General features: G+C 44.0%; 1 long non-coding RNA gene across 2 annotated transcripts in view; it reads left to right on the plus strand.

Annotated features, from left to right (window-relative positions):
* The first annotated feature begins 1,821 nt into the window (after window positions 1-1,821).
* LOC135916069 (uncharacterized) overlaps window positions 1,822-19,113 on the plus strand; it is a 56,424-nt gene continuing 39,132 nt past the window's right edge. For both annotated transcript variants that reach the window (XR_010568834.1, XR_010568833.1), the window contains exons 1-3: window positions 1,822-1,949; window positions 8,144-8,185; window positions 18,384-18,540. This is a non-coding gene — a long non-coding RNA (uncharacterized lncRNA). The remainder of the gene's footprint in view (window positions 1,950-8,143; window positions 8,186-18,383; window positions 18,541-19,113) is intronic.

Here is a 19,113-nt window from a genome sequence, read left to right on the forward strand (position 1 = left end):
GGCCACAACCACACGTACAAATCACTGCCGACTGGCTCTGTGAAATGACTGCGTCGTAATGGGGGTGATTCCCATAACATTGCACATACCCACAACGAGGGAATGGCGAAGCAGCGTGTCGGAATGTTTACTGTAACGTGTCCGAATGTTTCTAGTGTCATTTCCATAAAATGATACGTAGCGACAACAAAGCGTTTGCCTTTTCTGCATGGTCCTTTTTACATTATTGCGCCATCGTCAACAAGCTTTTTCATGTCATTGCCGAGTATTTAATGTGACTATAAATTGGACATCATGCCACTCACTTTCAACGGCAAACTGGCCAAGAAGGAGCTGATGCATTTCAATTGAGATAAAGGAAACGGCGCTATTTACAGATCAGTAATGTGGAGGTTAACAAAGGCACTGGATTACAAGTGATGCAAGAGCGCAAAAAGCGATAGTGACAAAACCGTTAGACACAATCTTGGGAGATTGGAAGAGAGTGGTGTAGACCATATAGGAAATGGGCATAGTCGATATTCTAGTTGACTTGACGTGACAAAAATGAAGCCGGACTGGCCATGTGATGCGAACGACAAATAAACGCTGGATCTTTAGAGTTGCAGAAGGGGTTACCGTGGAGGGGAAGTGCAGTCGAGCATGGCAAAAAATTAGGTGGGATGAGATTGGGAACTTTGCAGGCGTAAGATGAAATCAGCTAGCGCGCAATATGAATAGCTTTCGAGCGCCTGTAGATGCATTTCTCTTGCATAGAACAATAAAAACAGGCGGATTTTCATCATGAAAATAAATAAAAAAATAGAAGCTATGTCTAATTTTTCAAATAGCGCATCACAATTACGATTGAGCGCATACACGCGATACTTTACTCCATGGACGTAGGAATGAAGTGGGCAAATGTATAGCATTTAATTGAGCACTTAGCAAAATATTATCGTTGCATAACTGCAAGTATGTGGGTTTCATCCGCATAGATTTTTCGCGTCAGTGGGCGATAAAGAATACAAGAATTTGCAGTCCCTAACAACGCCGGTCTCATTATTGGCCCCAGTGCCGTCCGTACTGCCGTCTTCGTTGAAGGCAGAGTACTACGTCGCGACAGAAAAAATCCGAACATTTAACAGCGCCAATAGAACCTCTGGCATGCCGTAAAACTATATCGTCAGAAAAATAATCTTTTCCGAATACAATTTTCTTTTCGTTGCGAGCGAGAGACGACGTTTGTGACGTAGTGACAGTGATGCTTCTGATTTGATGCAAACTTTGTGGCAACTGTGGAAGTCTAAGTTGTACCAAAGGGCACTCTTACACTTTCGACAGAATTTCTGCGGTCAACTGTAACTGTAGTGTAATGTAATGTAACTGAAATGTAATGTAACTGTAACTGCAACTTAACTGTAATGCTGGTGAAACTTCCGCCGGTAGAGCTATACGAAACGCGTATGCGTTCTTGACCCCTGTGCAGTAGTATATTGCACCTCTGCACCCTACGTGTATGGTGTATTTAAGATATTGAAGATACATCACACACGGAATAAATATCCGTATTGAGTACTTCAATGAATCATCAAACAAGATGATAACTATCTAATTTAACAGAGGTCTATTTGTTCGCTTGGCTTGCCGGTTCAACGACACAATCTGCAAATAGTGCAAGTAGGAACACAGAAGTTTTCCGCTATTCTTTTTTCAGCTGTTTCTCGAATAGTTAACAATGTGCACCGTGTTTGCACTTTTTAAATGTCCACGTTGACGTACCAGGTCATGCGACTCAACTTTTCCTAGAAGTGACATCTGTGTCTCCAGACTTCCTTGGAGAAATTCTGTATATAAATAGAGCATCTCGCCTAGCTTGTACATTGAAATCTTTGAAGGAATCTCGAGTGACAGCCTTCAGGAGAGCATGTTGACAAAACGTGCAGCACTTCTTTTGATTTTGTCCATGGGTATGTAGTTTTTCCTACTTTGTGAAACTTCTTTGGAGCTGTTAGTATCCGTTGAGTGTATGTAAACCATTAACTCATTCACACATATACACTGACATTCTTAAGTCTACCTCGTTATTACAATTTTTGGTTGACGTAGGTGGCAAATTTGCTGATTTTAAGGATCATTATGGGAAATCATTATTTTATATTGCTATATTTTCTAAGAACGTCACAATGACAACTCTAAATTAAGAAGTGAGCTCTTCACAGGTTGTGAGCTGTTTTTGCGGCACCTGGAGGTCTACTCTTCCACATTTATGTTAGAAGCTTTGATTGTGAGAATTTTACTTGTTCACTGGAATTCTTTTCCATTTGGTTAAACTTGTCTGCTTCCATTAGTATCTATTGTATGTTTACTTACCGTCAGCTTAAGCATTCTAGTTACATTACTATATGTACCTTATCATTATAATAGTTTTGTTTAGCATAGGCAAGAAGGACACTGCTTTTATTGGTATTTATTTGAAGACATCGTTTTGTGCTGCCCTACTTGAAGAGAATATCTTCATCACAACTCCGAATTTAGGAGCCAACTCTTTACATGTTAGGAACTATGTTTACGAGACCTGCAGGACGAGTCTCCCAGACTTACGTCACAAGATTCCGATACGACAATTTTATTAGATCACTGGAAAAGTGCTTACTTTAAATTTCTGCACAAATTTGCCCAAATATGCACCATACTACGTTAATACACTGGGATACAAATTCATCTGCCTGGAAATATTGATTAGCAGTCCGTTTGAACCAACTATGTAATACAGGCCTTTTTTTAACTTGGGACGCTTCTTTTAAACGTTAAAATGTTACTTTATAACAATAAATTATATAAGATTGTATATATGCAGGAGACATCATTCTCGGCAAAAACCGAAGCAAATAATTCGATATTTAAATAAAATAAAGTATATCGCATCTTTGTGGCAAACCGCATGGCGCACGTTTAAATTGTAAAGTTTGATGAAAAGGTCTTAAAAATCAAGTTGCGCGTTTTCACCTCTCCAATTCGACATGCAAGTCCAAAGTACTGAAATCACATTATTTGCTCAAATTACCTGTGCATGCTACCCGCATAACAAAGCGTGCCTTTCTGTCCAGCCCTCTGCGACGTAGAAGTGAGGCGTAAAATGAACCTGCCATCGCACTTCCGTTTTCCTACCAAATTCTTCCAATTTGGCTTTGAAAAAATACCGATGTGATGCGTCCAGTGGTGAATCATTTTCTTTTCGCTTTATCCTACTACGTCACGGCTTGGTTCCACCATGAGCCACTCTTCCCAGTTCTACGTGGTGAACTGGGTAAATTCATCGAATAATTTGATGCCAGTTATTTTGGTGTAGATGGCCACAATAAAAGATAAACACAGGCAAAAAGCGTTTTATGATGAGTTCCTACAATATGCTTCTCAAAGGGTATACGAGAGAGTTCCTAAGAGGTCTCAACGTTATTTTTATACTGAGAAAATTGCTTGTTTTCAAGTTTTATGCAAACGATGAGCACCCGCGCTGATAATTATTCTTAAGCATTGTCAAAATAGCTCTCAAAGAATTTTTTTTAGGTGAAAACAACAAAAGACACTCTGTAGAAGCTGTATTGCTTGGGCGGTAGGCATTACTTGTGCCAGAGATCAAAATAGTATTGAAGAAACATTTCTCAGCTCGAAAGTCGGCAACCCACGCATACGAAACGTCCAGTTTCTACAACATATGGTTTTTTGCAACATTTTAAAGATTCCTTAGAGCGAATTTGTTGCGTAGGCATATACAAGAAATAGCTTTTTGTTGGAAGCTTGGCGACGAAGATTTTTTAAAGTATAAATGATATTCGTTAAAGTTCGTACGAATTATTAGGCAACAGATTCAATGACTTTCGGATTTTTCCACGTACAAGCACGCTTTATTGCACGACCCTTTTCAACGGCTTTTCGATATAACCCCTAAACTGGTACAGCCTACCACATATTATGGGGAGTCTAAATAAAAAGAAAAGTTCGCACTTTGCATAGCCAATAAAATGCAGCCCCACCGTGATAGGCAACATAAGCATTATTTGCCATTCTGCCGAGCGTTATTTCATATCATCACCATCTTGTAACACACGTCACAAAATGCACACATTTATTAGAGGTGTAAGAAAGAGCCCTCGTCAAACAATTTTGCTGCTCCAAATACGGGGCTACTGGATTGGCATCAAAATATCTTTGTGTTCTCGCGCAATCGTCAAAATTTAGGACATATAAGCACAGACCTAAGTGTGTAACCGTGATGACGCGACACGGCTGCGCCGCATCCTTTTGAAAGAAAGAAAGGATTTTCAACCAGAAATCATCTTCCGCACATATTGAATCGAAATAGACTTACACTCCTGGTCGTCGTCACTCTCGGAAAAGCCGCTGTATTCACTATTAGGAGGAATTGCTCGGCCAATAAAAGCGCTTAGAAGCCGTTTCACTTCTCAGAAAAAAAAATAACAGGTAGACGGTGTTGCATTTCCGCAACATAGCGACGATCTGTCGCCAGGAACAAACTATTCTGAGATAACAATGTTTTCTTTTTTAATCTTAAGGATGATGTGTAGCTTAGCGTGAGAAATTTTCTGCGCTTTGTCTTATGGAGAAATACATTCACAATTGGAAAAAGTTACCCTGTATTCATGCTCGCAGACGAGCTCAGCCTCCGCGCGTTTGTTTTGGTAGAAGATGAGAAGCTCAAAGCCGGCGCGTTTTTCAGACTAATGTTGAATAAATGCAACAAGCTATACAAGCAGCTGCAATAGACTTTTGCTTCTGTTTTTAAAGCCGTTCACCGGAATGTTGCGTAAATGGTTAAAGCACCTTAGTAAGTAAAGTTAGTAAAGTAAAGGGCTTTAGATGTATTTTAAGCAAGTGCAAGGGCTGAAGACATGCAATACTAGAATCGAGGTTATTCCAACTCAAGGTTTCTGAGAACGGTTTCCAAGGTAAATCGAATGCAACTTTGGTGGTCTTTTGTTAACGGTAAATGGTGTGATGGCGTTCAATAATAATATAGACGGGCTTAGGATACCAGTAGTTTAAAGACATAAAATAATATACTAAAGGCTTCAAAATCTGTCTTGCTAGCTCACAACCAGGTTGCGCATTTTATGACGTCTTGAGCGAAATATGTTATATTAGACATGTTATGTGTATAGGATAGGACACGAAATTTAGTGGCTTCATAGGAGCAGTGACACCCGATTGTTTCTGGTTTTCGCTTATGTTCATTAAGGTTTTCGCGTTCGAGATATCATGTATCGAGAAGAAATGGACAATTGGGGTCCACCGGAACATCTCGCCTGGTAGTGTTATAGCGTTGGAGGAAGGACCGCCCCTCATTACCATCTTTGCACAAGGGGAGTTGTCTTTCTAATAATAGCTGCGTTTCACAAGTGCACTTTTTTTATTAGTTCAATCCAACCCTCACTTGAGCATGAAATTAAAAAGAAGCCGAAATATACAGAAATTCAAACAGTCATAACGAGGCAGGGCCAACAGAGCAAAAATATTCCTGGATAACTCGTTAACTGTTAAAGGGGTCCCGAACTACTTTTTATCGAAGTGGACAAAGACAGTTGAAGTGAAGATAGGCTATTTCAGAACCGCTTTGCCGCAAATAGTACTTCAACGCGTTCAGCAGAAGCGGTGTTATCGGCAATAAAACACCGCCTCTACGGTCCTCCCCTTCCTCCTCCAATGCCTCGCACTGCGAAGGCTACGGCGGAGACGTCACCGAGGCGCGTAGTTCAAATTTCCGACTTGGTGCTTCTGCCGCGCTAAACGTAAGCCAAACGCGGCAAGCCGCAGCACGCTTAGCCACTGGACTCGTGGCGGCACCTCGCGGCGGCCGCGGTGTCGCCGAGCGCAGCGATAAATAGCAGCCGCATATTGGAGTGTGCTTTATGACGAAATAGAGCACACAGAAAAGAGCGAGGATCATGGGGTTTTAAAACGAGAGCGTTCGAGAAAAAGGTGACTTCGCGCTCCATTTGCGAGCTCCACGGACCGCGTACGACAGCAGAACTCTGCTGAAATGTTCCCAACAGTGCATGCTACCCGCGGACTATGTTATTTCACCAAGCCCGAGGGCTAGTTCAGGGCCCCTTTAACTGAGCAATCCACATCTTAGGAACGCAATAATATCTAGTCCAACTTTCGTTTTTCTTGAGACAGGAAATTGGCATAAATTAAAGGCTTTCATGAGCCACAACCCCTACACACTTATGAGAAACGCCGAAAGGTGTACTTGGGAATATTGTTGACCAGATGGCGTTCTTTACTGTTCCCCCATGTATGGTACACAGGCATTTTTTTTTTTAGTTTGCGCCAATCGAAACGCGGACGGAGCGACAGAAGTTTTTATTACCTACTTATCTGTTAATTTGATCCACACCTTTATTGCCATCGCACAGACACAGTAAACAAAACCAGTTGTCCTGGCACCTTTGCTACGTGCTCTGCATTGAGCTCAGCGGGGGAAAAATTAAGGAATCTGTTTTATCATCGTTCCGCGCAACATTTCCAGCGGCACTTACTAAGTCACTAAAGTTGACGTTACGGACAATCACTGAAGAGGCGCACACACCTGCTGGCTTATACCCAGTGAGCCAAGTTGGCATCCCTGTGGTCTTTTGAAGATCTGCACAAACCGAGTGGAACGTACCCAGCTCACTAAGACCTGGTCAAACAGTCTGCTTCGACACCCGTACCAAGCACACTTCCGCATATTGAAGCGACTCATGTCGGGGTGAAAGAGGTGTACTCAACAGCAGCACGTATGTGCACATTGTCATAGACTCAGTGACCCAAGCTGGTCCGATCGTTGGTTTGAAACCGTCTTACCTCAGCAGAGCAGTATGATGCGCTACCCATTCGACGGCAGACTTCCAGTGGCCCAGGTGGCCCGAAAAATGGCTATATACAAACACGCATTCACAGTTAGATAGATCAATACATACAAACAAACAAACAAACAAACAAACAAACATACATACATACATACATACATACATACATACATACATACATACATACATACATACATACATACATACATACATACATACATACATACATACATACATACATACATACATACATACATACATACATGCATGCATACATACATACATACATACATACATACATACATACATACATACATTTTCTGCGGAACGTGTGTCATGTACCTTAGGAATACTAATGCTTTAAAAAGCTTTAAAACTTATTCAGTGTTTGATGAATATGGGGCTCGCGTCATCTAAAGTAATCCATATAGTGACAAACGCGCGACACGCGTAATTCACGTCGGTGCCGCCAGATGACACAACTTCTCTAGAGATAAAGCATGATGGAGCAGAAAGGCTCCATGCGTTCCTGACACATGGCGAGTTTGATTGTTTTACTGCAGGGACTCGGTACATTGTTTCAGTGGTAATCCACGTACCTCTCAGAATAAGGCATGGCGCAGCATTCCTCGTATCTTAATCGCATTGGAATTGATATCCACAGTAAGATAAGTTCCATTGAGTTTGTTATTCAGCTCTCTCAATAGACCAAGTACACGGGTGCTGAGGCCTTTAATCCTGTCTGCCACGATGAGCGCCACCCACTATGCATTAATCCTGTCAATTATTTCCGCTGCGACAAGGGGTTTGAACTCTTTATGTGCCCACTACAGTGGAGAAGCTAATAGCTTATTGAAATAGAAAGCGTTAGCGAAATCCGTGTTAGGCAGCTGCGTGATCGAATGAAATTGTAAAATACTTAGAATAGCCACTAGCAAGACGTAGCTAATATGAAACTTCGATAATAATTTTGTTTTCGTCAGAATTGTCTCTTCTGGCTTACACTATTATTATGTAATGCTTCATGAGATGCCTTTAAGATAGTTTTTTTTAATTGTTTCCCTGAGGTCGAATGAAGTGGTAATTTGCGAACCTAAATGCCATTGCGAATGCCATATGAATGAGTGCTTACGCATCTTGTGTCCTATTTGGATACATAAAAAATATGTAAAACACCTTGTTTTCTTACACTTGGTGCCATACCATTGCGTATCTCAGGATATTTAAATGAGGTGGCACCATTACTTTTTATACTGCCCATTCTAAAACGTCGATCAATTTCATTGCAGTTGTCTCCATGGTCATGGCGAAACCAAGAAAACAACTTCAGGGTAAGTCACACAAAAGTGGCATTTTGTCGCATGTGCAGGCTGGGATGCCCTGATCCCTTATTTGTTAATTTAAATTATCTTTATGTTTAATTATAGTTGCACTCGACTTCAGTTTGCACCGAAAAAAAATTTTTATCTTTCTTTTTGTGTACTAGCTACGCAATGCATTAGCATGCGTACATGTCAACCATCGACCACTGCTGCCGTTCCGCCAGATGTCCAGATGTGTCCACTCTATCGAAAGGGAAGATACTTCCTAGAACACACAGTTGGTACCAGCAAAGACCACATATGATTATTAGAGACAATCTGCAGATACCATATAGACTGGTGTCGCACCCCAACAATGTGCACCCCAAATTGTAGGCGAAATATGTGTAGTGTAGACCAATCGAGTTCAGTGCTCCGATGACTCACGCGCTGCGGCTACTACTTCTATTTCCGAACACTAATACTAGTACTTCCGACTACTATATGCATCTCGCCATCTAGTAATCGGAAGCCTCAGTCGGAACCAAACCAAATGGTGCGATTGTTTGTAAGTGGCGCGGGTCGTCAAAATTGTGGAAAAAAGTGCGGCTGTACTAAGTTCGACAATTCTATTTTACAGTGGAGCGGTTAGAACCTCGCTAGGTTTTCCTTGACGTCCGCAGCTTCTTCAACCTGGGGGAGTGAGAACGGAGAAAGAGTTAAAGAAGAGTACGAAAATAGCATCGCTCGTCATAGCGGCGCGGCATGGGTGGGTGAAACCTTGCGGGGGAGAAGGAGCGGCGTGGCGGGTACACAGGTGGTGTGGTGTCATTGCGCTCCGATAAAAATCCGCGCGCTCGCTTCGCCGGTCCATTTACGCGCAGTGGAATAAGAACTATGCGTGGCTCTACTATCACTAACACCAGAGTTCAGCGGAGCTGGGGGGCAGCCAAGAAAAAGTGCGACTAAGTGTGAGGTTTGACACTACTTCACTGGTCTTCCCTCAGCTGTGCTGGACTCTGGTGTTTGCGATACCAAAGCCACGCATAAATTTTGTTATTATTTCGGTATATTTTTGGCTATCCCATCTCACAATTGCAGTTCAGGAGAAAAATATTGTCTGTATATATTACACTGCATTGACATGTAGTAAGTTTGCTGCTTCTATTTTTCAAAGAAGGCGTATTATATTATGGCACTACGCCTATTCACAGATTGACAAATTTATAAAACGGCTTTTCAACATATATACTAAAGAAAGATTATTTCAGCAAAAGCTAACGGCTTCTCGTTTGAGTGGGCTCCGTGCTTTCACCAAGACGAGCGTCTGATGGTGCAGGTAACATTCTTTCCTGTTGATTAAATGTCTCTTTGGAGGCTGGTCTATATCCATTACCCAGGGATAGGAAACCATGTTTGGCTGAAATCATGCAACAAGCCTTGGTTACCTAGCGTTGCCGTCATAATTAAGAATTCTGTTGTTAGTGGCAGTCAAATATGGGCTGCCGCAGCCAACATCAATATTCTCCAGCAGAATAGCTGATCCTGGAGAGAATGTTAAAATTTTGGTAATTGTCAGTTTTGATTGGGTTTGTCTTCCACCTTTGAGAGCCAGAGTGAAAACAAAACAATGGGGGGCCCGCCAACCTTGTGCATTGGATTTATACAGCTAAATATCCTTCAAAATTAGGCCTCGTGCACGAAAAAAAAAAAACGTTTGTGTGGGTGCAAAAATCTATATGTATAATGCCTATGCGCTTACGCTTACATTGAGTGTGCCAGCTAGAAGAACGAAATGTAAAGAAAGTAACAACAAAGTGACAAAGTTTCCCATAGGCTCTTTAAAAATTTGGAGGTCGACTAAGCTTCGCTTTTACTAGTGGAACGCGACAGCGTTCAACGATCCCTAACTGTTCCTCACGCTTCCCGGTAACTGGAATGCATTTCACCGTAATGTTTACCGGAAAATTATGGCGGCGAAGGCAGGCTTTGGGGTCAAAACATGGCCTCTTGTGTGGGCTGGTTTGCGACGGAGGCGAGCACCAGCTGGAGATATTGCAAGGAAGCGGGCACGCCGTTCCCTGGCCCCAATGACACCCGACGCGCTGGTGTGCGCAAACGGCGGACGGCGCGGCCAGTCTGTGAACGCCGCGGCCGATTTCTGTGTGTGAAAGGGTTTTTTTTAGTTTTCACGGAACAGAATTATGTTTTCTCGTATAGCCAAATTACAGACCGAGAGCTATCCTACCTCTAGGCTGTGTGTAATCGTAGCTAACTATTGTTCCACTTATTTCAGCTTAAAGAAGTCAATTAGTTACATACTTTTCTTGCGTCCCATGGAGGGCCTGGGTATGGGTGGTTTAAAAAATAGTTCTGCCGCAACGACGTCCGACCCCGCACGCCGCCGCGGGCCGATGACGCGGGGCGCCAATGCCAGATTTTCTGCGACACGGCCAACACGGCTTCCTGAACGCTATCGCGGTAATATTGTCCCGAATGGTGCTACGCCCCGGTAATTAGAGAAGGTGAGCGTGCAGCAAGACAAACATTTATTGAGGCTAATTTGTGCCCCGCATAAAGAAAAGAAACTAGCCCAGTAGCAGCAACATGTGCGAGCATGGGCGACGCTCAACAAAGAACGTCCCTCACCTATCAACGGGAAGTATTTAAAGGATGTTAAGGATCGTGCGTCGAGCTATCGCGAGAGATAGCGTGTGTTGCCCTGCCTGATACGATGGGCCTATCGCAGATACGAAGCTATTGCGGTAGGTTCGTGCGAATGCTTACACGGGTTAACACCCAGGGTGGGTATTTTGTAGCGATGCCTTTTCCGATTCTATGCTTTTTCAGGCTTTTCGCGCTTGGCCACTGGTCAGAGCGACGGTCTGCCCACATTATCAACGCGATCAGGCGGCCGTGTGTGGTGGATGATAAGAATAGCATAGAATAAGGCATAAGGCATCGCTACAAAATAGCGGCCCAGCATTCGAATGCCACCGGCGCAGATGCGAAGCCCGAAAGGCGCGTGGCAATATTGGTAACTGCTGATGTCATGTGAATATTGAAGATATCGTTTAACCGCTACATAACTCCGCGGGCTTTATCAAGCGTAAATAATTCGTCGTCCATAATTTCGTGCATTCGTTTAGGGATTTTTGTCAATGACGGGTGCACCGTACGAAATATTCAAAAAGCTTGAAGAGGCTGCGTCGCGCTATCTGAATTAACCAAAATAACCATGACAACCATGAACCAAGAAAGGTTCCCTTTTGCCGAGCTGAGCATCAGGTTAGAAGCTGGGGAACTGTTGAGCTCTAAGTTGGGTGACTTTGCAACACAGTCATTCTGACATAGCCAATGGTCTCCTCAAAGGTGCACGTCTTGTTGTTGAGGTTCTGGATTCCTGCTTCTTTTTGTAAAAGCAAGAATAAGCCTTTGCGACGTGCATATTTGCCTGCTGCTTTGTTTGTGCAACGCAGCAGGCAAATACAGACGTTTCAAAAGCAGTTAAAGAGACAAAACAAAATGAAGAAAGAAGAAAGGCTGTTTGGCTATTTCTAACTGTCGAACTCCCGTAAAAATGCAAATAAAAATTGTCCCGGCAGCAGAGTGGCTGGGACGTTGTGCGCTACATTTTGTGGTTTCTATAGCAGCCATGTTGCGATGGAGGCTTAATGCAACAAAAAAAAAAACTCTTACGTAACATGCACTGGGTGCAAGGTAAATACTTACAGGAGGCAAAAATGAACCAAGCGTGTCTATGCAATACCTTGAACATGAACGTAAAAAATTGTGGCAAAAACGGCGATTGTCATTGTTATGGATAGCCTCTTGTGTGGAATACCGCACAATGCCATGCCATCTGTCAATCAATAAAGGTATGAACACATCAGCACACACACGATGTGGCAATCATACTGCACCCCACAATTGCAAATAATAAACCGGCATAGCATATTTTGTTCTAATAACGGCTCCCCGTTTAAATTTTAGAGCCACCCGAACTGTATATTTTGCATTTCCTTATAATATCCTTATTTGACCCCATTACTCGTCCTCGTAACCCTGAAACGTACATTAAAAAAAAAGATCTGAGGACACCTAAGCACCTAGAGTTGTGAATGTGAAGGAGGCTAAGCAGTCCGAGTCAGGAAGTCCTCACGGCCAAGCGAGGGCATCGAGACGCTTGGCCCGCGCCTTCTAGATAGCCTTCTAGGTGCATGACGTTGCGCCACCTTGCCCAACCGCCATAGAAACTGATCGGAATGCTCCAGAGTAAGCCGCGGTGAAGTTGACGTCAGCGCTTTCGTCACGCCCTGTTGCCAATAGAAATGTTCGTCCATCTAGAACGATATTATAAGCAAGACCACACGTACGCTTGCGGGCGCGCGCCAGTTCACGTCTACGCGCCTCGTGCCTGACGCGCGCTCACTGGGATCAGTCATAGACGCCCTGGCATATATCACATCGCACTTTGCAGCCTACAGTCTTTCCAAATTCTTCGACCTCTCTAAACATAACTGTAATATTTTTATATATGTTACATCTGCACAAGAGGGAAAGACGGACCCCTTTCTTGCATGATAGCAAATCAGCTTCACTGAGTGTTACATTCAGCGCGCCGCAGCTGCGTAGCCAGGCGCGTCAATGTGCGTCAGACCAAACGCGCCATAACAGAGAGCAGCTGGTCACCAAAATCACTCCGCGATTCAACGCGTACAAGCTGTGTCAAACCGTCTGTGTGTGCGTAGGCGCGTGGACGCATGCTTTCTCGCGTCCGCAGGTGAGCATGTGGTCTTGGCTTAAAGTAGAGCACACAGACCAGCTATTTAGAAGGTGCTGGTTTAGCCTAGCAGGGGCGATACTTCGCCTCTGAGCGTTGGGGCGTAGGTTCGTAACACAGTACCGCCAAAGTTTTTCTCTTCTAAATTATTCTGTTTATTGAACATTGACCTTTTTATAGTGACTACCAAGGCGAAGTTAGAACGCCTGTGAGAGCTTGCGTAGTATAGTAAGGTGCGGGTAACTCAGGCTTCCAAAAGCGAGCGTGGCATGGCGTCACAGGGATGCCCTCTCCCACAATACAACACTAGGTGTGTATGCGCAGCAGCCGGTGTTTCGCCTGCACTGCGGCGCCGAGGCGCGCAAGTGACGTGGCGACGTAGCCAACGGGAATTGAGCATTCCGTATCACTGCTACAGGCGCCGGCCTTTTCGCTCAATGTTAGATTTGATGCGTTCGCTTCAATAAATAAAATGTAGAATTCTGGCTGTAACTTCCTTTCAATGAAAATCCATCAAGTGGCCACGCTCCACACGTAGCTGGTGTGGAAGCAGCACCATTAATTTTAAATACTTAAGCCGACATAAATCTTGTGAGCCGTTGATCAATAAGATATCAATACCAATATCACATACGCGTGGCAAAAAGTCTCTGCTTGGCTATATACCCAGTCACTCAAGTCTGCTTCTCGGCAAAAGAGAAACCAGAATCATATCGGCTGGCGGCTGTTGACCAACCCCCCATAAGCGGATAGGAAGTGCCAATTGTTCAGTGGCAGGAAGAGCCAAAGAATGTTAGCGCGCGAAGATAGCCATGCAACTGACTATGGTGTACTGGCAGCGGAAGCGCGCCCTGAGGAACAGCAGGGGAGCACAAGGCACAACGCTTTTATTATTTATATATTGTTCAGCGCGCAACATCTTCGCATGGTTTGCTGACATTCATATGCCCTTCACGAAGTCACAAAATTCCTCGGTCTCTTGCGCAATTTAGATCATGGTGAGTATGTGCTTTTTGTCAGTATGTGGTTACTGGGAAGCGTAAATTTTTATTGATTACTGAAATGATCAATGGCCTGAAGCTATCACTCCTGCAACTTAGACAGCATGGTGATATACATCTTGCGCGCATGATCGAGCCTGACCAACTTTACAACGGCCACAGGAAAGGAGACAAGCACTAACTGCCAACACTTATTGGGTGCGCAGTACCAAAATACTAACAACCCAAGACATGAAGAAAGCAGGGAAGATTGTTGAATCGATAGCAACTTTACAAATTTTATCAAAAAGTATCAGTGACAGAATGTGAGCAGCTGGCAGAATGCTTGTTGCGCTCCACATGAGACTACACATGCGCTAAATAAAATTGCATTTATATAAAAAGAAACATCATTTTCACTTTGTAGCGACGGTATGTCAATTCGTTGTCCCCCGTGTGGGGGTAATTGCCACCTGATCAAACCGAAGTGGCTGTCCAACAGCGACACCACCACAGCTACTCGGCTAACATGATTTCACTCTTGAATAAAGCCAGTCGACCCTCCGTTCTCAATCTGTCAAAACGTGTATTGTCTCAGCTAAACAGAGCTCCCAACGTGTGGTGACTCCGGAAAATTAAGTTTTTTTTTCATACACTAGCTATGGGCGATGCTTCTCCTACTCATGCGCAAAGAGACGAGGCCCAATTAACGTCTTTTGTCATCATCGCACTGCTACAGCCCCCCAACTTTTGGTCAAAGAATCCTCGAGTTTGGTTTACGCAAGTAGGCGCCCGTTTTCGATTCCAGCGCATCGCTTCGCAGACAGCAAGGTACCTGCGTGTAGTTACCGCGCTACCCTCCGACGATTCCCATGCCACAGAGGCCTTGCTAGCGGGTATGCCTTCGGCCACAGCATACGACGACTTGAAATACACGGTCCTTCAGTGCTTCGAGCAATCAGAACTGAGTAGCCTCCAACAGCTCCTCCGAGGAAATCAGTGACCAAGAACCGTCAAAACTCCTGCACTGCGTGCGTCAGTTGCTGGGTGGCCCCTCTGAAAACTATAGCCAGCTTTCATATTTGCATGAAAACGTGAGGCGTGCAGGCAGGACACGAGAAAAGAGAAGTGGACAACGCATTCGTGTTGTCCACTTATCTTCTCCTATGTCCATTCTGCACGCCTCACCTTTTCTTGTATATTGAGTCCTTACCAACTAGCTCAGGTTTCTGTCGTTATAAGGTTCTTATTTGCACTATCTTTTGTTGCAACGCATCCAACATTCCTCATGCATGCTGATGACATGTACTGACGGTACCAGACTCAATCGGCTGCTTGCACTCGCTAACCACGTGTGCGACTGCTCCTCTGCCGCACAGCTAGGCATCGTCACTTGAAGAGCCTCAGAGCCAGGAGACCGATTCTCGGGTAAGGAGGAAACAGTCAATCGCCTCACTAGAGCACTTAGCCTCATTCCTGACTCGACCAGCTTCGACGGACAACCTCACGTACCGCCCTCAGGCAGTTTGTATTTAGTTTCCCGACAAATAACCCTGCTCAGCACGTCTTTGAAACGGGGCTCTATGAAGCCATCGTTGACTCCTTCCAATGTAGGCCCCTTTCCTGTGTTTTCGCGTTCAGTGAAAACGTTGAAGACTCACGTTTGCGGTAAAGGAGAGAAAGTGTGGTGCGACTGCGCGAGAACAGCTTATCTTGATCATTACCTCTTCATTCTTTTCGCCATTCACACCTACGCCTACGGCATTATAGGGGTGGAGAGGGAGGGGAGCCCTTGTAGCGAGGATCATCACTTCGTTGTCTTCGTCGTGGGCGTCATTGCACCCTGCTCTACCCGAGGCAGCTCTCCCGCCGTGACGCCACCATTGCCACTCGGCAAACCTGCTTACACTCTTGAATGAAACCAGTCGACTCCCCGTTGTCATTTTGTCAAAACGTGCATTATTTGCGTCCGCTAAACCAAGCTCCCAATAGCTCGCATTCTTTAGTTCAGAAAATACGCTTCAGCTTCGTCCTAAAAAAAATGTGCTTCACTTGGACTATATTGCTTCGGCTTCCAGATCAATTGATAGGCCGTTTGCGCCATGACCACCCCCGGTCGTCGATACCACGATAACGCGAAATGGGCCGACATCTTCGTCAAAACTATCTCAGCTGGGATGATTTATGGCCACCAGTGGAGTACCTCTATCAGGAGGCGTTTGGGCTATTAGGGATGCGACTGTTCTTCACCTGTAATCCCCCCATATACTGGCGCGTCCATGCCGGAGACAGGGTCTGTTTGCTACTCACTACCCGCTGTACGTGCCCAGTGATGTGCGTGTGTTTTCGACACAGCTCTTTCGGAGGGAAAATGCCGCAAACCTCTGGATTTGTGGGACCCGATGTCATTAGTCTCCTGACGCCAGATTGGGGAAACCGACTGAACAACGCGAACCAATGGGATAAAAGAAAAAACGACTGTTACACTCAAAGTGTTCGGTGTGGCGGTGCAGAAAACGGAGGCGTCACAGAAGGCTGTTTAAGACAGGAGAGTAAGGTACGTCTCTGCAAGAAAGCTTATGGCCACGAGGTTCAACCTGGCTGAGACATGCGCGCTTGTACCAGGTCAGTGGGAAAGTCACTCAGGAAGAATGCACCTTCAAAGCGAGGTGAAAGAGAGAACGGATGTTCTTCCCGCGTTTACGGTCTCCCCTTCAGGAACGAGACAGCAAGCCGCGAGCGCACGGGTTGGCCGATGATGGGAGAGAACAATGTAGGTCTTGCACCCTTTGTGCTCTGCGTGCCACAAAGCCTGCCAGGCGGTGACCCAATTGAACATGCTATAAGAGTGAGTCATTGTCGAATTGAGCCCATACAAAAGTTTTTGTTGTCATTTGTAATGTGTGTGCGATGTATTTTTGTTGTTTGTTATTCGGGATGTATTACTTTTCAGTTAGAAGTTTGGCTGAAGCTGAGACTTAAGTTGTATTCTTGTGTGTACGAGCAAGTTACGCGAGTCAAAGTGTGAAGGAGGTTTTGCGACAGTGGGGACCCATGTTTCCACATATTTTTTAGATGAGCATTGAAATTGGAGGTTTGTAAGGACAAGCCATTGTTCGGTAATTCTATGATGGTAGAGTAGGTGCGCTAACTGTTGCCACTGCAGAATTTACATTTACCGAAGGGCGTTAGGAAAGCAATTTTATTCTCAGATAGAGCGTAGACTTTTGTTTCGTTTTTTTAGGGTTTTAGATATAATTTTACCAATTAATTTAACCCGCCGTGGTTGCTGAGTGGCTATGGTGTTGGACTGCTGAACACGAGGACGCGGGATCGAATCCAGGCCACGGCATCAGCATTTTGATGGGGGCAAAATGCGAAAACACCTTTGTACTTTGATTTAGGTGCACGTGAAAGAACCCCAGGTAGTCGAAATTTCCAGAGTTCCCCACTACGGCGTGCCTCATTATCAGAAAGTGGTTTTGTAAAGAAAACCCCATAATTTATTTAATTTTAATGAAATGATTTAATTTAGAGGTAAAGCAGTCGGCAGACCACAGTGCACTTCACCTTAGAGGCGCTGGTACAGGCAGGTATTAACTGCCTGGAGTGGGCAGTTAATATTTCTTCATATAATTTTCTCGGTACTTCTTTGAAACGCCTGTAAATATGTAATATAGATCTGTGTGTAAAATGTGCTGGATATCGGTCCCTGCCCCACGTTCCCTTACTGATCCCCGATGAAGGGATATATTCATCTTCGTAACCGCAGTCGCAACACTATTCTGTCGCCTGTCTGCTTAAAAAACTGATAATTGAAGCCTCATAAATAACTAAAGCAACGTTGTCAGAAAGTAAGTACCATTTGAACATGGGACATTATTCAAGTCGCTAATGTTTACATTCGAGATTATTTTCTTATATTCGGGAATCTTTTGCATGCTATAGCGACGTAACTCACTGAGCGATTTCATTCCTCATTCTCAAAGGCTTACTGCGCTCTAAAGGCGTCCTATGGTGTATACGAGTAACTTTCATAGATAACGCTAACATCGTTATGAAAGGTTAGATTATAACCTACATTTGTGCTTAGCGTGCAAAGCGCAAGAGGTTTTTGAAAATCATCACATCCCTACATTTCTACTCTTGTGATAAAGCACTAGCCTGGTGCAATTATTTTGCTTTTTTTCTCGCATATACAGTGTGTTTTAAGCGCACTTCTTGGTTAGGGAAGTGACAGAATCGTTATGCCACCTTCATCGTTCTTTGTTTTGGAAAATTCTTTGGAGAGAATATATATCTTGATTGAGTTACTTTCGCTGTTTGTGTTACGATTTAGCCGCGTCACCACCACGTGTCCATGTTAAGTGCTTTAGAAATATCTGTAATTACCATACATCGAAATCGTTCACCATTTTTCGAAACTGTTGTCTGGAATTACCTAAATTTTTTTTTCTCGATTCAGAGAGAGTCCAAGAGCGGGCAGATGAGGACTACGACACATATTCCGATGAAACGACCACCGAGGGAGATGGCAAAACGGGAGAAGGCCCAATACCTAAAGCGCGGCCTCCTGGTTCCAATGTTGGGGATGATTTTGAACCCCCTGTAATAGAAGACAGGTAATTATGTAAAGCCGAATATTATTTTTTTAAAAGCATGCACACACAAAATCCATCAATTTGATGTAAAAAATATATGTGTATACGTTCGATTGGATGCCCCCTGCGAATTCAGAACCTAAACAAATATCTTGAGGAAATCGAATGCAGACTAGATTCCACATGCTACTCTAATTGTAGTTAACTTTATTTTCACAATTTTGACCAATGTTCCTCATCTAAACACAGATTATGACACGATGCCATGACCTCAGACCTTATCATTTACTAAACCTCAAGCATGCAGGATTCCTCTATAAAGAAGAACAGATCAGAACAACTGTATATCTTCAAGATGTTTATTTATCATTAAGTTGACTTGGAATAACATAGCAGTGAATTGATACTTGGCGGTGTACGTTATTTGCTTCTATGGCACGAAACCTGTATGTTCTTGAAAGGTTAACGTTACAGCAACAATCGCACTTGAGCATTAGTCCTCAAGTCCTTCGAACACATTCATACGTGATGCAGCCGCCCTTGCTAATGCATAAGGTTCCCTTTCTTTCGCGAGCTTGCCGGTTGGGCTTTTGG

Source organism: Dermacentor albipictus, chromosome 7 (genome assembly GCF_038994185.2).
Source record: "Dermacentor albipictus isolate Rhodes 1998 colony chromosome 7, USDA_Dalb.pri_finalv2, whole genome shotgun sequence".
Lineage (NCBI taxonomy): Eukaryota > Metazoa > Arthropoda > Arachnida > Ixodida > Ixodidae > Dermacentor > Dermacentor albipictus.